Here is a 21,916-nt window from a genome sequence, read left to right on the forward strand (position 1 = left end):
AACAATTTGCAAGCAAGACAAATGAAATTTGTGTGTGAGGGGGCCATCACTCTTGGGCTACTGGTTTGACGCCTCCGGTCAGTGGGAGCGATGTGATGAACTGGTGTAAGGGACCGAGCTGGACTGGCTCTCCAGGGCTCGGAGGCAAGGAGTGGTGGACAAGGGCACCACCCGGGTCGTGGGCTGAGCTAAACCTGCCATTTGTGCCCAGCACCCTTCCGAGTGTTTTCTCACCCTCGTCTGTTGTCTTCAACCCCACTCCATCCTGCCTCCCCCACGCTCTATCACCGCACTCCATCTGTTCTTCAGAGCATTTACCCAAATGCATGATTGTGCATTTCTTTATTCATTTATTTGCTTTCTTCCCTTCCCGAAGACGAGGCGTATGTCTGTTTCCTCCGTTGTCCCCAGAGCCAGGCAAATAGAAAATGACAGATAACTGTTTGTGCAGTCACTGCTGCTGAGTCCCCTCAGGAGGGAGGCATAGTTATTCTTATTCCTAGTAGTAGTAGAAGCCATCATCGTTGTAGTCATCATCCGTGTTTTATAATTGAGGAAACAGAAGTACAGAGTGGGTAAGAAACTTAATTCAGATTGCACAGCCAGGAAGCACTGGATTGGGGATTGAAACCCAGGGCTGGCAGGTTCTCAAGACCCCTACCTTCAGCTCAAACACTGGCTCCTCCCTAGGAATCCCTCAATTTGAGTGTAGACCTCACCTCCAAGAAGCCCTCCCTGACTTACCTGTCAGCTGGGTCAGTGGCCGCCCCTGGGATCCTCTACACAGGCTCTGCCTCTCTATATTTCACTTTCCTGCTTCTCTGTCTTGTGCTCTGGGTTGTCAAGTTCACCTTGTAAGCAGAGAGGTGGTTTTGTTCATGCTTTCTCTCCCGACCCCTTACAGCCCAGTGCCTGGCATGCATTAATAATAATAATAATAACAATAACAATAATATAATAATAATGGAGGAGACGACTGTCATGCTGAGTGCTTCCCACGTGCCAGGCGCCATACTCAGTGCTTCCTGTCTGTGCTTTTATTTCCTCTTCTCCACATCCCCATTTACAGATTCAGAGCCTGGGACTCAGACAGTAGCTTGCCGGAGGATATGTAGCTGATCGGAGGTGGAATTAGGGTTGAAATCCAGCACTATCTGTGCCTGAAGCCACCATACTGGTTGTAACCACTCCCCTGACAGATCCCACTACAGGGACTTAACCACCAGGTGTTAAGGACCACCTTATCAAGGACCAGGGTGTCAGTACTCCTGGCTTTGCAGCCGTGCTATCTCTGCTGCAACCCTTAACCCCGCTGCTGCCATGCAGTCAGCCAGAGACTGTCCAAAAGCCAATGGGCATGGTTGTGTTTCAATAAAACTTTATTTATAAACACAGGTGATAGGTAGAATTTCGGCTACGGACCTCAGTTTATGACTTTGGCGTATGCCATGGATGTCAATGTTGTAAGATGTCCTGGTTTCAGACACGTGATGTAAAAAAACTGTGCATCTAAGAATCAAGGAGATGTGATATTTGTTGAATGAATGAATGAATGAATGAATTACTGAGTCAGGTGTGTGCCCCTGAGTGTTTGGCAGGGAAGACAGGCACCTGGCAGTGAGTACCATGAATGTTGCATGAATGTCCTCCGAGTGGCCCTTACTCTTACCTGGGGACACCACTGTCCCACAGCACAGAAGTGGAAACTGAGGCCCCAACAAATCAAGAGTTTGTCTCTGGCCAACTGGCAACAGCAATTCAGTGAAGTGCCAGCTTGCTTAGCAGGGCTTTAGAAGCAGGTGGGCAGCATTCCTCGTCGGCTGAGGAAGCCAACCCTCAAAGTCATAGTGCATAAAGAATAACTTTTCACTTCAATTCCATCCAGATTAATTCAGCGAGAGTTTATCGAACACCTTTCCTCATGGCTGGACGGATGAGTGGTGCCCATAAAACAGGCCTCCTGCCTTCAGGGAGCTTAAGCACATCTAATCTTATAAACCACCCAGATGTAAAACCAGCGTGAGAATTCAGAGGCGCCAAACCCCCTTCCCGTCCCCACGGAGCCTTCTGAGGGTTGCAATGTGAATATTTTCCAGGCAGGAATTAATCATGGCTTTGTTGGCGCTCCAAGCCAGACCCTACATAATACCTTCTATAAAGAGCCTTATTACACCGGAAGGTTGTATATTATATTCTTCACTGCACACCAACTACGTGCGTAGGCTGCTCCCTATGTCCCTGGGCCAATAAATTAGATTTAGATTACAAAGGGAGGAAAGGCAGCCCTGCACGTGAATACCTAACAGTCACTGTGGACTGAGATGTCTTGATTTAGATGGCTAAATGGCCTAGCGAAGGGGCCAAGAGGGCGCAGGTTGGCACATAAAAAGCTCACAGCCTCCACAAGCCGACCATCACCTTGAGCAAACAGGCCCGCCGGCGGGGACTGGGGCTGCAGGCTAATTGGCAGCTTGGATCCAGCGTCACGCTTATTTCCCGAACCCAGCTCACTTCCAGCTCCAGGTTATTGATCCCTGTTGAGGAGGGTGGTCTGGCTTTGATGCAGAGGCCCCTCGTCTGGCTCCAGGGTTTTCCAACTTGGGGCATTAATATTTTTCAAGTGCCCCTCTGGAACCAGAGGCCAGGAAAGCCAATGCGAAGCGGAGGCAACCCCAGGGCCCTGGTGGGGTGTGTGGAGAACTGTGGCTGTGAACAGGCAGGTAAACCGTCTTGCTAGGAGCAGGGAGGGAGGAGCCTCCTGTGGCAGCAGGAGGGGACACAGTTGCTGGGAGGCTGATGGTGGGGCTCCCCAAACTTGCCTGGGGGAGGAACCCCTAAGCTGGAGCTTCTGATTCTTTGGACGCCCACTCAAATGCTTCTCTGGGATACCTCTGTGGACCCACAACTGCTGGTCTGCAGTAAGTACACGTTTCAAGTTTTCCTGGATTTTGTTACACTGCTCCATGAAGGCTGGTAGGATGTATGACCCCAGAAAGAAGCAGTGAGATGTCTTTCTCGCTCTTCTTTGTCCATACCAGGTTACCAGATATTATCGACGTTGACAGCTCCTTGCCGATCTCATGGGTGCAGAGTGCCACTGCCTTGTAATTTTTTTTTTTTTTTTTTTTGAGACGGAGTCTCGCTCTGTCACCCAGGCTGGAGTGCAGTGGCTGGATCTCAGCTCACTGCAAGCTCCGTCTCCCGGGTTCACGCCATTCTCCTGCCTCAGCCTCCCGAGTAGCTGGGACTACAGCCGCCCGCCACCTCGCCCGGCTAGTTTTTTGTATTGTTAGTAGAGACGGAGTTTCACTGTGTTAGCCAGGATGGTCTCGATCTCCTGACCTCGTGATCCGCCCGTCTCGGCCTCCCAAAGTGCTGAGATTACAGGCTTGAGCCACCGCGCCCAGCCTGCCTTGTAATTTTAATGTGTTTTTTGTTTTGTTTTGTTTTTGAGATGGCATCTCACTCTGTCACCCAGGCTGGAGTGCAGTGGTGCCATCTCGGCTCACTGCAACCTCCACCTCCCAGGTTCAAGTAATCCTCCAGGGAGTGTGATCTGATCTGGTTTGGCTGTGTCCCCACCCAAATCTCATCTTGAACTGTAGTTCCCATAATTCCTACATGTTGTGGGCGGGACCCCATAGGAGATACTTGAATCATGGGGGCAGTTTCCCCCATCCTGCTCTTGTTGTAGTGAATAAGCCTCACAAGATCTGATGGTTTGATAAGGGGTTTCCCCTCTTGCTTGGCTCTCATTCTCTCGGCCTCCAGAGTAGCTGGGATTATAGGCTCCCACCACCAGACCCGGCTAATTTTTGTATTTTTAGTAGAGATGTGGTTTCACCATGTTGGCCAGGATGGTCTTGAATTCCTGACCTCAGGTGATCCGCCCTCCTCAGCCTGCCACAGTGCTGGGATTACAGGTATGAGCCACCATGCCCGGCCTCAATCTGATCTCATACATTTAAAGGAGTAGGAATTAGTCAGGTAAGAAGGAAGAAAATAGTCTCCCAGAAAGAGACAACTATGGGAGTAAAGAGAGGGGAGGAATAGCAAAGTGCTCAGTATAGCTCAAGGGGCTGGCTGTGGAGAGGTTGGAGAGGTGGGGTCCTCAGGCGTCACCTTGCAAGTTAGAAATATGCCAGTCTGTGCGATTGTTCAGCTTCCCAGGTGCGCCCTGACACCATGTGCGGAAGAGACGATTACAGGACATTTCAGAGATGAAGGCTCACAGGAGAGACGGGGTGGGACAAGAGAGCAAGGTGCTGGCTGGGGAGCCAGACTCCCTGCATCAAATCTCAGCCCTGCCCTTTGCTCAGTGATATGGCCTTGGCTGCCTTCACCTCCCCAGTCCTCAGGCTCCTCCTCTGTCAACTGAGGACAAGAAGAACTCTTACTCTTAGACTTGTGATGAGAACCACATGAGACGATGTGTGGCACATTGCTTAGCACCAGGAAGGGTATGGTGCATCAGCTGAAATGTCATGTGTCACATCATTTCCGTGGGGCCCAGTTTAGAAAGAAGGAAGGCCAAAGTGGAGCTGATGAATTGGGAGAAAGTGGAAGGGTCAGGGTCAGGGGGTCTCTTGAGGTCAAAAAGCATGTTTCCTGGAAGCAAAGGAAGAAGGAGGCTATGGAGAGAGAGAAAGAGAGAGAGAGAGAGAAGGAGAGAGAGAGGATTTGGAGGCTGCAAGATGAAGCAATTCAGGATCCAATGAGTAGCTAAGGGAGTGAGGGGATGAGAAGTGGAGGAACAGGGAGAGGAGGGTCATTGGGCAAAAGGCCAAAGAGCTAAGAGGCCTTGGGCTGGGGGACAGATGGGTGGCCCATGGGGACGTTTAGCTGAAACCAAGTTGATGGTAGAATATGGGATGGAGAGGTCTCAAAGTGGTGGAGATGGAAGGTGTGGGTTAGCCAGGTTGCTTTTGTTTGCAAAGAAATAGAACCCAACTCAAGTAGGTGTATGCTAGGAAGAAGGACACTATTAGCTCCTTAATCAGAAAAGACCAGGAATGATGGTTTCAGGAATGGTTGAATCCAGGCACTCAAGTGACATCATCAGGACTTGGCTCCCCTTGCCTTCTCTCTGTTCTGCTTTCTTCTATGTTGGCCTCATTCTCAGGCAGTCTCTCCCCAAGTGGTGGAAATATGGAAGCTCCTTGCCTACGTTCCTCAGGTCAGCAAGCCCCCAGGCAGATATCACTTTGTTAAAAGTTTCCGTGGAAGTCCTGGGGTTGAGTTTGATTGGACTGTCTTGGGTCATATGCCCATTCCCAGAGCCGGGGGTCAGGGAGTGTGATCTGATATGGTTTGGCTGTGTCCCCACCCAAATCTCATCTTCAATTGTAGTTCCCACAATTCCTACATGTTGTGGGCGGGACCCAGTAGGAGATATTTGAATCATGGGGGCAGTTTCCCCCATCCTGCTCTTGTGGTAGTGAATAAGCCTTACAAGAGCTGATGGTTAGATAAGGGGTTTCCCCTCTTGCTTGGCTCTCATTCTTTTGCCTTCTGCCGTGTAAGACGTGCCTTTCACCTTCCGCCATGATTGTGAGGCCTCCCCAGCCACATGGAACTGAGTCCATTAAACATCTTTTTTCTTTATCAAGTACACAGTCTCAGGTATGTCTTTGTCAGCAGCATGAAAATGGACTAATAAAGATCCAAATTGTGTGTGCTGTGAGCAGGTGAGAATGGTAAAATTGGGTTGCTTTCCAGAAGAAGGGGGACTGGGTGCTGGGCAGTATCCCCCTTTAAGGACTGATCCAGGATCTGGAAGATGATACCAACAGTGAAGGGGAAAGGCTGGGGCCAGCAGGGCCGGAGGGTGGCGTCCATTTGCTGGAAATGACCTAGGGACAGTGTAGAAATGTTTGGCAAGGGGCAGCCAGCCAACCACAGAGCCAGACGCCCTGTACCTCTCCCCTCAGCCAGCGAGGTGCCTGCTTCTCACTGTGAAAGTGTGCTGAGTTTCTGCGAGTCACCTAGGCAGAGTTACGTGGCCCATTGTGATGATTTCCCTTTTTGCCTCAGCTGCCAGGACTCAGGGAGCCAAACTAGCATATCTGATCTGTTACCGTTTCCCTAACCCTGGGGATCTGGGAGGTTTTCTCCCCTTCTTTCTGCGTAGTGTTCTTGATTCTTCTCTTTCTATTTAACAGCCTTTCCATTTTATGTGTCTTTTATCGTAAACCACCTCAAATCCTTTTCTGAAGCAGGCAGGGTATAAATTATAAATAGATTTAATTTTTAAAATTCCATAGGGCAGTTTCTCTATAGGGCTCCCAGCAATCACTTCTGCTGACATTTCCCTCATTACCCCAGTGGAGTGGGAGGGGGCAGTGGGAGCAGCTGGGAAGGGGCTTAACCCTTGGAGTGCTATGTCTGGGGGCTTGGGCCCATGTGCTGGGACCAGAAGCCCAGCACAGGTGGACGACCATGTAGCCCTCAAAGGGGTTGAGCTGCTGAAGAAAGTGGGGTGATGCCCCCCACCCTCCTGGGAATTCATTCCTTTCCACGGTTGCCCCATGTCATGGTTCAACATGTGCCCGCTCGTGCTGGCCTTTCCTCATCCTTCTCTTTTACAAACCACGCAGGTCTCACACCTCCACTGTGCCACAGGTGCAGTCCACACGCCGGATCATAAAACCCTGCAGAAATGATGCCAGAGCTGTGGCCCGGTGCATCGGTGAGCTCTGGGGTGGGGGGGGCTGCTCGCCTTTCACAGGTCCCCAGCGGTGTATAAAATAGCTCACTCCTAGTCACTAAGCTATGAATGTTGGCCTTGCACTCACCAGCTCGGAGTCTCAAAGTGTGGCAGTGGCGGAGGCACCCATGTGGAGGAGCCATGACTGGGCCATGCTGGTGCCAGGCAGCGGAAGCAGGTTAGGGTGCAGGAGCCGAGGGAGGTCTGCCCTGCTGGCAATGTAGTAGGCTGCCCTGGGCTGTGTGACCTCAGGCAAGATACCCAGCCTCTCTGAGCTTCAGCTTCCTCATCTCTACAGTGGGTATACAGTAGCACCTACTTAAGAGGTTGTTGGTTATCTGAGGTATTAAAGCATACCGAAAATGCTCAGAATGGTACCTGGCATACTGTAAGAACTTCATCTTTGCTATGGTTCTGTACTTTTGGGGAGCACACACACATACACACAACAGTATAGATCATTTTTATAATTTCTGCTCCATATCACTGGCTCACCCAACAAGCTCACGTCATTCATTGGAGGCAAGGTCACGGAAGGTATGATCCATCCGCCCATCTATCCTTCTTCCCTTTCTCCCTTCTCCCTCCCTCCCTTCCCTCCTCCTTTCCTTCCCTCCTCCCTTCTTCCCTCTCTCCTCCCTTCCTCCCTTCTTCCTTCTCTCACTTCCTCCCTCCCTCCCCTCCTCCCTTCCTTCCATTCTCCTTTCTTCCCTCTCTCCTCCCTCCCTCCCTTTTTTCCTTCCTTCCTTCTTTCCTTCTTTCCTTGCAAGTGTTTGTTGAGCACTTACTTTGTTCTTGGTATCAAGGGATACAGTCGTGAACAAAGACAGATGTGATCCCTGCTCTCTTGGAGGCCACATTCCAGGCTATACTTAAGTAAACAAATGAACAAAAAGAATGTCAGAAAATGAAAGTGTTAAGAAGAAAATAAATGAGCTTGAGAGGCTAGGTTGTGAGGGAGTGGGAGTGCTGGTTCAGAAGGCCACCCCAGGCGGGGATGTTGGAGCCCAAATGACAAGAAGGAGCTAGCCAGGGAAGCTGAGATGCAGCCTTCAAGGTAGAGGAATGGCCAGTGCCAAGGCCCTGAGGCAGGAATGAGTCCAGTGGTTTCAAGGAACAGAACGGATACTGGAGTGAGCTGACCCAGGGGTAGAGAGGAGGGCAGAGAAGTGGGAGTTGCAGGCAGGGGCCAAATCCCGTGGAATCCAGGGAACCTGGTGAGGAGTTTGGACTTTATTTTAAGTTGTTAGAGCAGAGAAGACTCCAGGGTTTTGTCTCTGGCAACACCCCTGCCATTCACTAAGGCTCCCAAGCTGGTTAACCAGAAGGATGGATTCAAGGAGGGTAGCCCTGAGAGGGCCACAGGGGTCAGAAGTCCTTGGTGGCCTCACCTCTGTGACCTGCCAACTGATTTGGGTTGTGCGGGGACTGTCAGGGCCGAGCGTCCCCAAGCACTCAGTTTTCCGGTGCTGCAGCCACTGGGATCTGTCCACAGCTTGAATGAATGGCTGGTGGATCTAGTTACGTCATTGGTTTATGCTCCATCTGTACAGGAAGTCTGTACTTCATTAAATATATATATGCCTCACATTTTCCAATGGGAGAAGAGTTCTTCTTTTCCCACCTGCCCCAAGCCAGCTACAGAACTCTGCAGCTTCAAGAAATGGTGAATTGATTCATTTGCTTCTAAGAGATTGTTTTGCTTCTCCTCTGCGGGGGAGCCAGGCCTGGAGGACACGAGAAGGAAGGAAGAGGTCATCATTTCTGCCTGTAAGGAAGTCGCAGTGGAGCAGATAATATTAGCATAAACCCGAAAAGTTAAAAATAAAGGAGAGCAGATTGTGTTGTTCACAAAAACCTGCGTGCGTGTACTGTGGAATATTCCTTCCAGAAGCGGGTGATAGAGGTGGAACAGAAGAGGACTTGTGGCCAGATGAGCTGGATTAATCAAAGTTCGAAAGCTGCCTGTCCTGCAGGACTTGTCAGAGCCTTGATGCTGCCCGTGCTCCACTCATGTCTCATGTCCCTTTAGCACTTCCATGTCTGTTCCCGGGAGCTTTCGCTCCCAGGCTCCAGCACCTGGGTCTCTTTGCTAAAGGTGCTCTCAGGCTTCCAGAGTTGATTCAGTCTGCCAACACGATGCGCAGGAAGTGTGTGGGAATTCACATTCCCTGCCGTGGGGCAGCTTTAACCAATAATTAGGGAATGTGGGTGTGAAGGTATAAATACCTCAGCTCCCTTGCCCTGATGGGACTGTTTCCAGAGCCCACCACAGTGGTGAACCAATGCTACCCTCCATGGAACTTGGCTTGTTACAGCCTTCTTGCCTATCCCCCTTCCTCTCCCAGGTTCATTTCCTACTCCCCTTATGGTCCCTTCCATAAGGGCTGATTCCCAAAGCTCTCTCCCACCATTCTCATCTCAGGGCTTGCTTCTGGGGACTCAACTATAGACAGTGATGCCTCAGATCAAGTATTAAATGCAGCCTTAAGCAAAGTCAGACAGCTGGCTGTGCTCCAGGACTTGTCAGAGCATTGATTCTAGGTACGCATGGTGGTGCTCCAAGAGGAGGTAGTAGGAGGCGGCATGGTGTGCATAGTTATCTGCCCAAAGACAGCGGTCACCCTGGGGCACCTCCAGGGAGGACCACCCCCAACACCCACACATAGAGCATACTTCGGATACTGTGCTGCATGGTGGGCTGTGGGCTAGAACTCTAGGAAGAGCCTCCATGGCCAAGTTCACAGAGAGTAAACAGAAAGCTGGCATTTGGAATTCAGATGTGGGTCTTTGGACTCCAAAGCCCACACCATCAACAACCCCAACTCCCCAGGCCTGGAATCTGTAGCAGATGCCTCCGCGGCTCCTAGCGCGCCCGTCACAGCCATTCTCGGGACACTGCACCTATCAGTTCACTTGTAAGCTACCAACCTGGGAGGCAACTGGGTCGCCAGTCTTTCCATGCCCAGATAGGTGCTTGCTGAGTGAGGTTGGAAGGTTTGAGGGACTAAGTGCTGCCCCTGGGCTGGGCTCTGGCCATGCCCCTGTCCACATCTACCCTCGGGCTGTAGGCATGGAGAAGGACTCTTACTGAAGCCCTCCTGTTCCTCACCCCATCCTGCGCCTCCCTGGGCAGCAAATCTGAGTGTGTGTGGTGGAATGGTAGGGGGAACGGAGGATCTGGGATAAGCATCATTTCACTCCCAGTTACATTGTATTATCCAAATTTTCCGTGGTCATTGACAACAACATTGAAGGTACAGGTCACCAATCAAAATCATCCAAATTCCTTGCACAACAGCCATGCTCATGTTCTTGGCTTTTGCTACACAAAAGGGCACGACATTCCAGCCCCCATTCACTCAGGGCTGGCTGTGTCTCCACCACAGCCCTGAAAGAGCGACAGGGGGCACCAGGAAGAGCTAAGCAGTCACCCAGCTCACAAAGTGGGGGGCCGGGTTGGAAACTAGGCAGTCTCACTCCAGAGGTCGTCTCCCCCTGCCCAGCTTGTCCCCATGTTTATTTCAGAAAGTCTTAAACATATGGAAAAGGAGATGGAATCATCCGACGAGGCTCCCTGCACCAGCACCCAGCTGTGACAGTCATCCATGCCTGCCAAGCCGGGGTCTTCTTGGCCCACATGGTCAGGAGCCCATCCCAGACCTCACAGCATTTCTCTAGAAAATAGTTCAGTCAGTGCCTCTCAGAACGTGCAAGACTCTTCTATCCTGGCCTAGATAAATAAAATCTGTCTAGAAAATCTCTGTATGAGAATGTAAGCTCCATGAGAGCTGTATCCTCAAGACATAGGACAGGACAGTGCCTGGTGCAGAGGAGAGGCACAATAAATATGTTTTGAATCTCCGTCTATCTATCACCTATCCATAATCTATTATCTGTCATCTATCTGTCAATCATCTATCTCCTATCTACCATTTCTCTATCCTTTCTCTTTCTACGGTCTATCTACTGTCTACCATCTATCTATCTCTCTATCGTCTGTCAGTTATCTATTTTCTATCACTTGTCTATCAATCATCTATCATTTATCTACTCTGTCTATCATCTATCATTGATCTATCTACCATCTAGTTATCTTTCTATCTATCGTCTACCAATCATTCATTACCTATCATTTATATATCAATCCTCTACCTGTCATCTACCCTCTATCTACCTGTCATCTATCTATCTATCTATCTACCTACCTACCATCTACCTACTGTCATCCATCTGTCACCTATCTTTCTATCTCTCTATCATATATCAATAATCTATTATTCAGGCCAAGCCCAGTGGCTCACGCCTGTAATCCCAGCACTTTGGGAGGCTGAGGCAGACAGATCACTTGAGGGCAGGAGTTCAAGACCAGCCTGGGCAACATGGTGAAACTCCATCTCTACTAAAAATACAAAAATTAGCCAGGTGTGAGGGCATGTGCCTGTAGTCTCAGCTACTCAGGAGGCTGAGGCAGAAGAATCACTTGAACCCGGGAGGTGGAGCTTGCAATGAGCCAAGATCGCACCACTGCACTCCAGCCTGAGCGACAGAGTGAGACTCCATCTCAAAAAATAGATAAATAAATAAATAAATGATAACCTATTATCTATTTTTTCCTATCATTTATCTGTCAATTATCTATCTATCTTCTATAGCGATCTATTTTATATGAAAATGAGATTCTTCTAAACGTACTGTTTCATGACTTTCTGCTTTCCCCTGACCATTTATTATAATCGCTGTTCTTTGTCAATAGATACGAGCCTCCTATGCCACCATTTTTACTGCCTGCACAGTACTACATTGTATGAATGTATTCTCATTTGTTTAACCTATTTTCCTTGGGATGTTTAAGGTTGTTTCCAATTTGTCATTATTGTAAACAATGCCGCAATGGATATCCCTGTTTATGGACCCTTGGGAACGTCCACAATAATTTCTTTAGAACCAATTCTTGGAAGCAGAAGGGCTGGGTCAAAGAGTATGTGTCTTTAAAAGATGTTTCATATTTTAAAAAACATTTTTCCCAGGCAGCAGAGCTTGTAGTGAGCTGAGATCCGGCCACTGCACTCCAGCCTGGGCGACACAGCGAGACTCCGTCTCAAAAAAAAAAAAAAAATTTTTGATGGATCTTCACACTGAATGGTAACTTTCTTCAAAAAAAGTGACCCTCGTTGGATTGTTTTTACCTTGAATTCTGTTTGAGAAATAGATGTGGAAACAGAAGCTGTGGCAGAGGCAGGTGGTGAGGGTCCCGTTAGCTGGTGGCTTTGCCCTGGCAGCACAGGCTGGGCGGGAGCGCTCTCAGTAGCGACGTCCAGCCTCGTGACGGGAGCCCCTGTGGTTGTTGTCTGATGCTCACATCGCAACCCCATTCAGCTCCCTCTTGCCGCCTGGAGGGCCATCACCCACCTTTTACTTTGAATCTTTTGGAGTCTCTCTGTTGCCAAGAAGCCCCCTCTGTTCCGGGTCTCCTGACTTGTGTGGTCCCTGGACTGTGGCGAGACCCTAGTCTTTCCTCTCTGGGTCAGCTGTGGGCCATATATCAAGTGGTTATAAGACCAGGAGCTTCTGGAATTGGGCAACCTGGCATGGAGTCTCAACGTTACCATGTACTAGCTGTGTGGCCTCAGGCAAGTTACTTAACCTCTCTGAACTTCAGGGCACAATTCCCATATGCCCTAGGACTACTGGTAGGGTAAGGGAACGAGGTCCAAGACACTCTGGAGGCCCTTGCTGCATGGCAGAACATCTGTGGAGCTCACTGTAGGGCCCAGCTCTGAGTGCTTTGTCTACATGTGCTCATCCTGAGACCAAGGGAAAGCATTTGGGGCTCTGGGGACTGGTGTCAAATCGCCCTCCCTGCCTAGCACTGTAAACTATGGAGCTGGGGATCATGTCCTCCTGGTTTGTACCATAGCCACGGTGCCTAGCAGATGCTGAATACAGAGCCAGTGTGCAAAAAGTGTCCATGGGACGAGTGAGTGGATGAAAACCCGCCCAAAGCCCTGGGGACAAACCCCTCAATCTGACAGTATCTCCCTGGAGAGATGCGTGAGGACTGGCTTTGTCTCACAGTAACACGGGAAGAGAAATACAACAAGAAGAGTCCAAGCCTGGTGGAGAAAAGGGTGATTTATTTTTTACAAAAAGATGCCAGTTGAGACTATTGGGACAAGAGAGAGAAAGAGAGAGAGAGAAGAGGAATGAGAGAGCAGGTTTCTGGGCAGCCAGAGAATCAACACAGCCCACAAGAGAGAATCTGTTCCGCCTGGGTTGCTAGGCAAAGGGCTGTGGACAGAATCGATTGGTCTTTGGGAGCCCGCAGTGTTTCTGCAGCTCGAGGCTGGAGATGGGCAGAAATTGCCTGCAGAGCTGCCTGAGGCGTCTGTGGGATGTCTTCGTGGAGGTGGAGAGAAAAGACCCAGGCAGAGCTGGGCAGAAATCCCAGCTCTCAGCGTGGGCCACAGGGCAAGGCACATCCCTTGCCATTGCCTCCGTGTGCTCCGCTGCTGTGGCTACTGTTATTGGAAGGAACGCATCTTCATCTGAAAAATGGGGCAGCCACCCCGGCACCCAATGCGGGGCGCTCACAGCACCTGGCATCTTGATGCTGAGAGCTTAGTAGGCACTTTTCGGGTTTTCATTATGGCACTCCCTTCCCCCGTTCCCTCCAACAATTAGTGACTCCTGTGCAAACCCAGACCCTAGCTTTCAATAGTAGCTTTCACTAACTATGTGTGAAGTGAATGAGTGAATGAATATATGAATGAATGAGTTGTACCTGTGCCAGGCAGCTGCTGGTCACCACACTAAGCTGGAGCATTAAATATGCATTAAAACCAAAGGCTTGGAACTCAAAGCACCTTTCACTGAAACCCCAGGTAGGTCACTCCACCACTGTGTCTCTCCACCCCTGATACCCTCTTGTGGGCAAAGGGGAAGACGCTGCCACCCCTCCCAGGCTGGGCCGATAACAGATGTTTTGTAAAGTGCTTAGCCAAGTGCCCGGCACAGGGCAAATTATCAAAGGCTCAAAAATGACCATCAACTCTGCTGTGGTTATTGTCATTATGGGCTAAGAATGGGCTCTGGTGGTGGTTCAGGAAATGAAGAAACAGCTGGGCTTCTCCTGCTGTGCTATCATAGCCAGCATTCACATTTCGTGCTCATCAAGGGGCCGTTCTTCCTCACCTCTGCAGTGTCTGTGGTTGTGGAACTCCAGCAGCCCTCTGAAGTGGGGGGCTGCAGGGAGTACACCCATTTTATAGATGAGGACAGAGAGGCTTGCAAGGGAAGGGCTGTGCTCCAACCTGCAACAATCACTTAGCATAGAACAACTATGTTCTATGTCCATTCACCCGACTTGAATTGTGCTTCTACCACACCCTGGGCTTGCATCATTCCATCCCCCCAACAGCTGCTCGAGGTAGGTGCTATTACGAGCCTCATTTGTACATGAGAAACTGAGTCCAAGGCCAGCACAACCAGGTGGCCCTATTCAGTGCTTCATGGCCAGGAGGGGCTCTCCATGTACTACGCGGGAGCTGGAGGGCAAGGTGCAACTTCCTCTCTCACTTTCCAAGGCACCCCACTGTCAGCCTGCAGCTCTCTGGATTCCCAGACACTGCTAGTGTCCACAGCGGTCAGACAGAGATGCCAGATGGGCCCAGGGGCCTGAAGTGGAGACTCTGTAGTCGGCTGGGTAATGGAACCCCAGTGACTTCCACAGGTAATATCCGGAGCCTGCAAATGTGTCCTCTTACAGGGCAAAAGAAGCTCTCAGATGTCATCTGAATGTTGAGACAGGGATCATTTGGATGATCTAGTGGGCTCATTGCCATGACAATGTTAGAGGGAGGCAGGAGGTCAGAATCAGAGAAGTAGATTCTGTCAGGGTTGACACTGCCAACTCCGAAGGTGGAGGAAGGGGCCAGCAGCCGAGGAATGCAGGGACCTCTGGAAGCTGGGAATGGCAAGGAGATGGATTCTCCCCTAGAGCCTCCCCAAGGAAAGTGGCCTTATGGACATCTTAGTTTAGGATTTCTGACTTCTAGAACTGTCAGAAAAGGAATTTGTACTGCTGTAGCCCATTCAGTTTGTGGAAATTTGTTACATTAGCAAGAGGAAAATAATACAAACTCCATTTACAAAACTAATGCCACGCTGTGACACCACAGGACATGTTTTCCACTATGCTTCCAGGGCTGCTGGAGGAGCAGTAGGTGTGAGGATGCAAACTGTGGCTACCTGGGCTGAGCTGGCATCTCTGGGGCCACGATGGAGCCACCGTCCTGATTTGAGCCCTGTTTGCTGGTTTCATGGCACCGGCCAGCCATTAGCAGCAGAAACTGCCCGCAGCCACCTTCCACCCTGTGTACTTCCGGAGTGACAAAGGCACGGTGGCTATGTGAAAAAGGAGGCAGAGAAACCAGTGGAGAACAAGGGTCTTGCCTGGAGCTGCTCAAAACTTCCCTTTGAAGAGCCAGGAAGACGGGGGGCTGCTGGCTGGATGGCACTCATTAGCAGTCAGCGTGCTAGGAGGGGTGCACCGTGATGAAATGAGTGGGCCCCGGGGTGAGATGAGGGAAGATGGGACATCAGGAGATGAGCCCCTGTCCCTGCAGTCTTCTCTGTCCCCTCACTGTACCTGCTTTTCCACCTTTGCATCCACCACGAGCATTTAGCTTGCCCACTGCAAACGTCATTCTTTCTTGGGCATGTCATTGATTTCCTAGTGGGATTGGTGGTGCTTCAAACCAGTTGTCTCTTTGCTCCCTGGTTAAGCAGACAGAGAACAGGCTTGGGAGCCAGGGGGACCTGCATAGTAGTCTCAGCTCTGTCTTCTAGCTTTGTGGCTTGGAGCAAGCCTCTCAGCCTCACTCTGGCAGCTGCGAGCCCTCCTTGAGGGTTACTGGGGGAGATTCTGTCTCCCCGGTCATCTGGATGCAAGCGAGGTCTTGTTTACCATGGTGTCCCCAGCACCTGGCTCATGGGAAGCACCTTCTAGATGTTTGCTGAATGAAGGAGGCACAGGGGTAGGTGTGGTTCTTAGTGCAGTGCCAGGCACAGAACCAACTCCGAACCACAGTGTGGGAATGAAGAGACAGCTAAGGTTCCACTCCCTCCACCCTTCAACCTTCTCCCTCCTTCCAGCCTTCTTCACACACTGGAGAAGCTTGTTCTTGACTGCCTACATATTGACACTTTTTGTTAGTCTTTCAAAATTGTCATTTCTGTAATAATTTTCAAAAAGCATCTTTGGAAGTTGGGTCTTTGATATCCAGGAACGCCATGTAGGCATCTTTTATATTTTGTAATCTGGGGGCATTTCTTACCTTCCCTGCCACCTAGGAAGCTTGGCAAAAACAGAGAGGCACTCAGATTTGCCTCTGCTCCTGTGCAGTGCTTGGCTCTGAGAACCTGTGTTGATGAATGAATGTGGATGGATGAAGAAGGGAGGGATGGATGGATGGATGGATGGATAGATGGATGGATGGATGAAGGAGTCAACATGTGTGTGATAAATGAATGAATGAACGGGAGATGAAGAATGAGCTCTGGTCTTTCCTGTAGCTCAAATGGTCTTGGAGAGGGTATGTTCCATGGTCGGCATTTTCTAAAGTATATTCCGTGGATTAGCAGTTCTGCTAGACATTCATAGGTGTTATTTGAGAAAAGTTAAAAAGGGACTGGGGTTGGGGGGCAGTGCTTCCTGGGGAATGATTTGGGAAATGATGGTGTTCAACGAAGTTAAACAGGTTTCCCTCTGACAGGACTTCTCAGAGCCTTTACTATGCTAACGTGCTTTGTCAGTCCCCCAAGGAGTGTCGAGTCAGTCATTTTGTCCCATATATAAATTATGGGGTTCCTATTTTGAGGATGGGTTTGGCGGATCTGGCTGGTGGGAAAACTCTTCCTGGGGGAGGTTGTTGTGAGGAGGAGGGAACCTTCTCCTGGCAGTGGGGTGCCTGATGGGAACAGGGCAAAGCGCTGTGCTGCCCAAGGCCAGGCTGCTGGCTCGGCCCCAGGCTGGTCGGCAGCAGGTCCTAGGAAGGACAGCCTTGACTTTGTCCTGAAGCAGGCAATCTGCTTGTCAGACACACTCGGTGTCTTTCAGGAGTGAGGACCGGTGTTGTTATTGTTGGTGTCAGTCAGCAATTCTCTGCTTTTATTCAGGGGGAACAAAATGACACTGCCGGCTTTTATTTTTTCATCTTTCGCACCCACTGGGTCCATGCCACAGGCCATCGTTCTTCCCCAGAAAGTGCTTGTCGAGGGTTAATCCATAAGGTCACTTGAAAACGAAGCCATTATTCCCTTCTTAAAGGTTAATGTGTTTTTTCCAGGAGTGTGTGAGTGGAAATTTCAAGTATTCCACATTCTTCATTTAGCTGGGTAAAGTCCTGAGCTCCCCTGGAAAAATGAGCCTGTGGAAAGCAAGACGGGGAGCCTCCAGGAGGAGAAAGGAGGGCTGTCCCCTGTCCCCTGTCCCCAGCCAGGTATGTCACAGCCTGCAGAATGGGAATCCCATGGGGTCTCAGGGAGTTTGCCAGCCACGCTGGCCCTCTCTGCAACCTCCTCTGCCTCCCCACTCCCACATCTGTGGCCTTAGTTCAAAATGGATCAGACGGCTGTGTCCCAGGTCAGGCGCGGTGGCTCACACCTGTAATCCCAGCACTTTGGGAGGCCGAAGTGGGTGGATCACTTTAGGCCAGGAGTTTGAGACCAGCCTGGACAACATGGCAAAACTCCGTCTCTACTAAAAATACAGAAAATTAGCCAGGCATGATGAGCATGCCTGCAATCCCAACTGCTCGGGAGCCTGAGGGAGGAGAATCGCTTGAACCTGGGAGGCGGAGGTTGCAGAGAGCCTAGATGATACCATTGCACTCCAGTCCAGGCAACAGAGCAAGACTTTGTCTTAAAAAAAAAAAAAAAAGAAGGGCTGTGTACCAACTCCACATGCTGCCTCGGGTTGGGCATCTGCCCCTGGTGCAATCAACCTTGGTCAGAGGGCAGCGTTTTATGTGCCACCACTCTTCCATAGAGGAAAGAGGAAATGGCCCTCAGAGACAGGGGGACTGAGTCAGGCCAGGACCCCCAAACCCCCGAAGTGAGTCTCCCAGTGCCCTGCCCAATCTACCAGGTATGCACATCTTAGCTGGAGCTACCTCTAGATTTTCTTCACCCCTAGCTTGGGACATTCTTTTTTGTTTCAGATAAGGAGTTAGCAAACTATGGCCCACTGGCCAAATCTGGCCTGCACCTACTTTAGTAAATAAAGTTTTATTGGCACCCAGCCATGCCCGTTCATTTACACATTGCCTATGCTGGCTTGTATGCTACACTGACAGATAGTTGCGACAGAGACCTTCTGGCCCACAAAGCCAGAAATATTTACTATTTGGCCTTTGCAGAACAAGTTTGCCAATTCCCATTTTAGATGACTATTGTATAATGCTTACTTAGCTCATGGGAGTCCTTAGTAAACATCAGGTGTAATGATGATTATTATTACTATCATTATCCAAGAAGGTCTTTGTTCATTTAGCAAATACTTACTGAGTGCCTGTGCCTGCCAGGCTTGTGCTGAGCTCTGGGAATAAAACGATAAACGAGATGAGGTCCCTGCCCTCGCAGAGCTCTGAACACTGAGATGGTAGGGTGTGCTTTCTCCTACAAATGATCAGACACTCAGTCCCAGGTGTCTACTGCTTGGGAATGTAGGTGTGGGGCTGGCGGTGTGGATTTGGTACACACTAAAGAGTCAATGGGATCTCTGGCTCAGGAAACAGAGAGTCTGCTGCGGATGCTGGTACAGACTCGACAGAAATGCCTGGGATCCAAAATAGCCAAGCACCTGGAGAGGGTTGCAGGGGTTGGGGGCCTGAGGGGGTGGTTACAAGGAGAGACAAGGTTGACCAGTTGGCCAACGACCTGAGTAATTCGTCCCAGAAGTCTGCCTGGACAAGGGGGATTTTGCATACTGCCTTGAATGCCAACAGAAAGGAAGAGTGTCACCCCTACAGCCCAAGGGCACACCCAAGAGAGACTCAAGATGGAGGCTGTTGTTTTCACCCTGCTTCCGTCAAATTTGTGTGTGGAATCGACTGCTCTTTTTCCCTTCTTCTATTTTATAGAATGTATCTGGACACATGATCACCAGAAATAAAGAGCACACTTCCCAACCAGCCTTGCAGCTAGATGTGCTCACGTGTAGATTTGGGCCAACATGATATGAATGGAAGTGATATAAGCCATTTCCAAATCATGCTGTTGAAAGGGACGAGGCAAGCCCACTCCCTGCCCCTTTATTCTTTCCCACTTGCTGGAATGCAGATGTATTGGTCAGGACTGGAGCAGCCATTTTGTATCTTGTATTGGAAGCTGTGTGCATGAGAGACTGAGGAATGAGGTAGAAGGGACCTGGGTCTCTGATGACGGCAGAGCTGCCCCACTGGCTCTGGACTGTGAACTTGGACCTTTATGGGAGAGAGGGAAATGGATTTCTGTGTTGTTTCAGCCATAATTATTTTAGGACTCTCCATTGTGGCAGCCAAACCTCTAAAATGAGACACCCCCAAGGCACTCCACATATACAACCGAAACGAAAACAGTAGGGTTGCTATGCAAGTAAAGCTCCCCAGCCTCTCCCTCCGGGAAGTTCTGGGGCTCCATTGCTAGTCTCTGTTTTCTCAGCCCAGTATGCGGACAGCCTTTTCTGACGAGGAGTCCTTCTCCATCTCACCAGTTGCTGGCTCCCTCACCGCTGCTGAGTCTTCAATATACATTTCTGGATGGAGGAAGAATTGGAGGGAAACGGGGGTGTGTGCGGCCAGCAAAGCCGATGGAGACTCCCAATCCTCAGCAACCCCCTGATCTTTGACTTGGCCTCCCCCACTGGTGGATGGGGGCAGCCTGCGAAGAGCCCAGGGTCAGCTGTGCCGGGGGCCGCTGGGAACAAAAGGCTGTAAGGGATTGCAGATGGGCCTGCCACGGTGTCAGAATAATAATTCATGTCCCTGGTTCATCTGGCCTCTGCTGGGCGGGGCTGCTTTTCTCAGTGATCTCAGCCTTCCCCATCCCAGCCCGGTTTCCATGAAAATCACAGGAGTGCTGCCAATTAGAGGCCTGCCAGCCGAGGCCCCTCTGACTGTAATCAGCCATAATCACTTCATAGCCTTAAGTTTGGGAGGCTTCTTTTGAAGCTCAGCGTCTTCACCCCTAGTAGCCCAGCTAATCTGGAAAAATGTCTGTCTTGCCCTTCCCATACCAATTATCTTGTCAGTCCTGCTCTCCTGCACTTGGGACCCGTCTCAGAGGAGCTGCCTCGCTGTTTAACTGACAGGCATGGGGGATACTTCAGGCTCCCCAGCTCTCATTCCAGCCAGCATCTCAGCACAGATTCCTGAGACAAAACAAAGTGCAAAATGCAAAAGGCTTGGCTTGAGCCACATACAACCACACGCACCAAGAGCAACCACAGAAAGGACCCACTGGGTGCCGAGGATCATTTGAGAACGAGAAGATCTATCATCAGGGAGAACATTTAATATGCAATACTTCGTGCTGGATTAAGTGTACCACGCAGCTGAAAAACGAGGCTGGAGCTAGAAAACAAATGTTCAGATGTCTTCACGGCTGACCTCCAAGTTTCCACCGGCTCCTAATCCCTCTGCCATAATTCAAGCTCGTTGGCCTGGAGTTGACGGCTTGGCGGATGGAATTCCAGGATCTATCAGCGGCTCTCTAAGGCCGCCAGTGGTTCCCTCTGCGGGCCCAGCACACTGACATGTTTCTTTCTCAGGATGGAAGCCCACGTTTCCATTTGTCTGGGCAGAAAACCACCTCTGAGCTCATCTTCCCAAGAGCTCAATCCATGCAGGAAGGGGATCGGGGAGGGAGGCGAGAGCGTCTGTCACAGGGCAAATGGTATGAACGCCTCTACTTCGGAAAGAACGTAGCTTTGGGGAACCTAGGGCAGGGATCTTTTAAGTGATTTTGTCAAAACCAGCCTTTAGCCGTGGACTATCCTTCCATCGATCTATCAGCCCACCTACTCATCTTTCCATTCTTTTCTGCATTCTCTCATTCATTCAACATTCAACAACCTATCTACCCTCACCCATGCTGCAATCTTAATAGATCATTCAGACGCATTGAAAACTTACGATACCGTAAACAAAACTTTTGGTTTTCTCCCAGCGTGGTAGGCAGCATCTAAACCGGCTCCCAGCCATGCTGGTAGTCACATCCTTTTGCAGTCCCCACCCCTCCGGCATGGGCTGGGCCTATTGACTTCCTCCCACACCAGTAGGAGATGGCGAAAGTGATGGGAGGCCAGTCCTGAGATTAGGTTGCAGCAAACTCTGACTTGCATTTTGCCCCTTCTCTGGCTCTTCTCATGTACTCACTCTGACGAAGCCAGAGAGGCCCATGTGGCAGGGAGCCGCTATCTCTGGCCACCAGCCAGCGAGGCCCTGAGGCCTCAGTCCAACAGCTCCTAGGGGCGATCCATCTCTCTATCCCTCTCTCTCTTTCTTTCTCTCTCTCTTCCTTTATTCCCATCTCTCCATCTCTTTGTGTATCTCCATATCTATCTATCTGCGTATCTTCTATCAATCTATCATCTATCGGCCTGCTTATCTATCTATATCGTCTATCTGTCTGCCTATCTATCTGCCTATCTATATGCCTGCCTACTTATCTATTAATATGTATCCATCTATCTGTGTATCATCTATCTATCTGTCTGCCTATCTATCTGCCTGCGTATCTATATGCCTGCCTATCTATTAATGTCTATCTATCTATCTGCCTGCCTCTCTATCATCTATTTATCTATCGGCCTGCTTCTCTATCATTCTATCTATCTCTCTCTCTATCTATCTATCTGCCTATCTAGCTACCTATCCATCTATCTGCCTGCCTATTTATCTATCAATATCTATCTGCCTGCCTATTTATCTATTAATATCTATCTATCTATCTGCCTATCTAGGCTGCCTGTCCATCTATCGGCCTGCCTATTTATCTGTTAATATCTATCTATCTGCCTATCTACCTGCCTATCTGCCTGCTTATCTAGCTATCTGTCTGTCTGTCTGTCCGTCCATCCGTCTGTCCGTCCGTCCGTCCGTCCATCCATCCATCCATCCATCTACCTACCTACTTATCTGCCTATTTATCTGGCCTTCTGTGTGTCTC

At 50.0% G+C, this 21,916-nt stretch overlaps 1 long non-coding RNA gene across 1 annotated transcript in view; it reads left to right on the plus strand.

The window, feature by feature from the left end:
• The window catches only part of LOC117068991, an 84,967-nt gene extending 63,699 nt beyond the window's left edge, over window positions 1–21,268 (plus strand). The window contains exons 3-4 of the long non-coding RNA XR_004431332.1: window positions 17,056–17,208; window positions 18,850–21,268. This is a non-coding gene — a long non-coding RNA (uncharacterized LOC117068991). The remainder of the gene's footprint in view (window positions 1–17,055; window positions 17,209–18,849) is intronic.
• The last annotated feature ends 648 nt before the right edge of the window (window positions 21,269–21,916 follow it).

This window comes from Trachypithecus francoisi, unplaced genomic scaffold (assembly GCF_009764315.1).
Source record: "Trachypithecus francoisi isolate TF-2019V2 unplaced genomic scaffold, Tfra_2.0 Lachesis_group21, whole genome shotgun sequence".
In the NCBI taxonomy this organism is placed as follows: Eukaryota; Metazoa; Chordata; class Mammalia; order Primates; family Cercopithecidae; genus Trachypithecus; species Trachypithecus francoisi.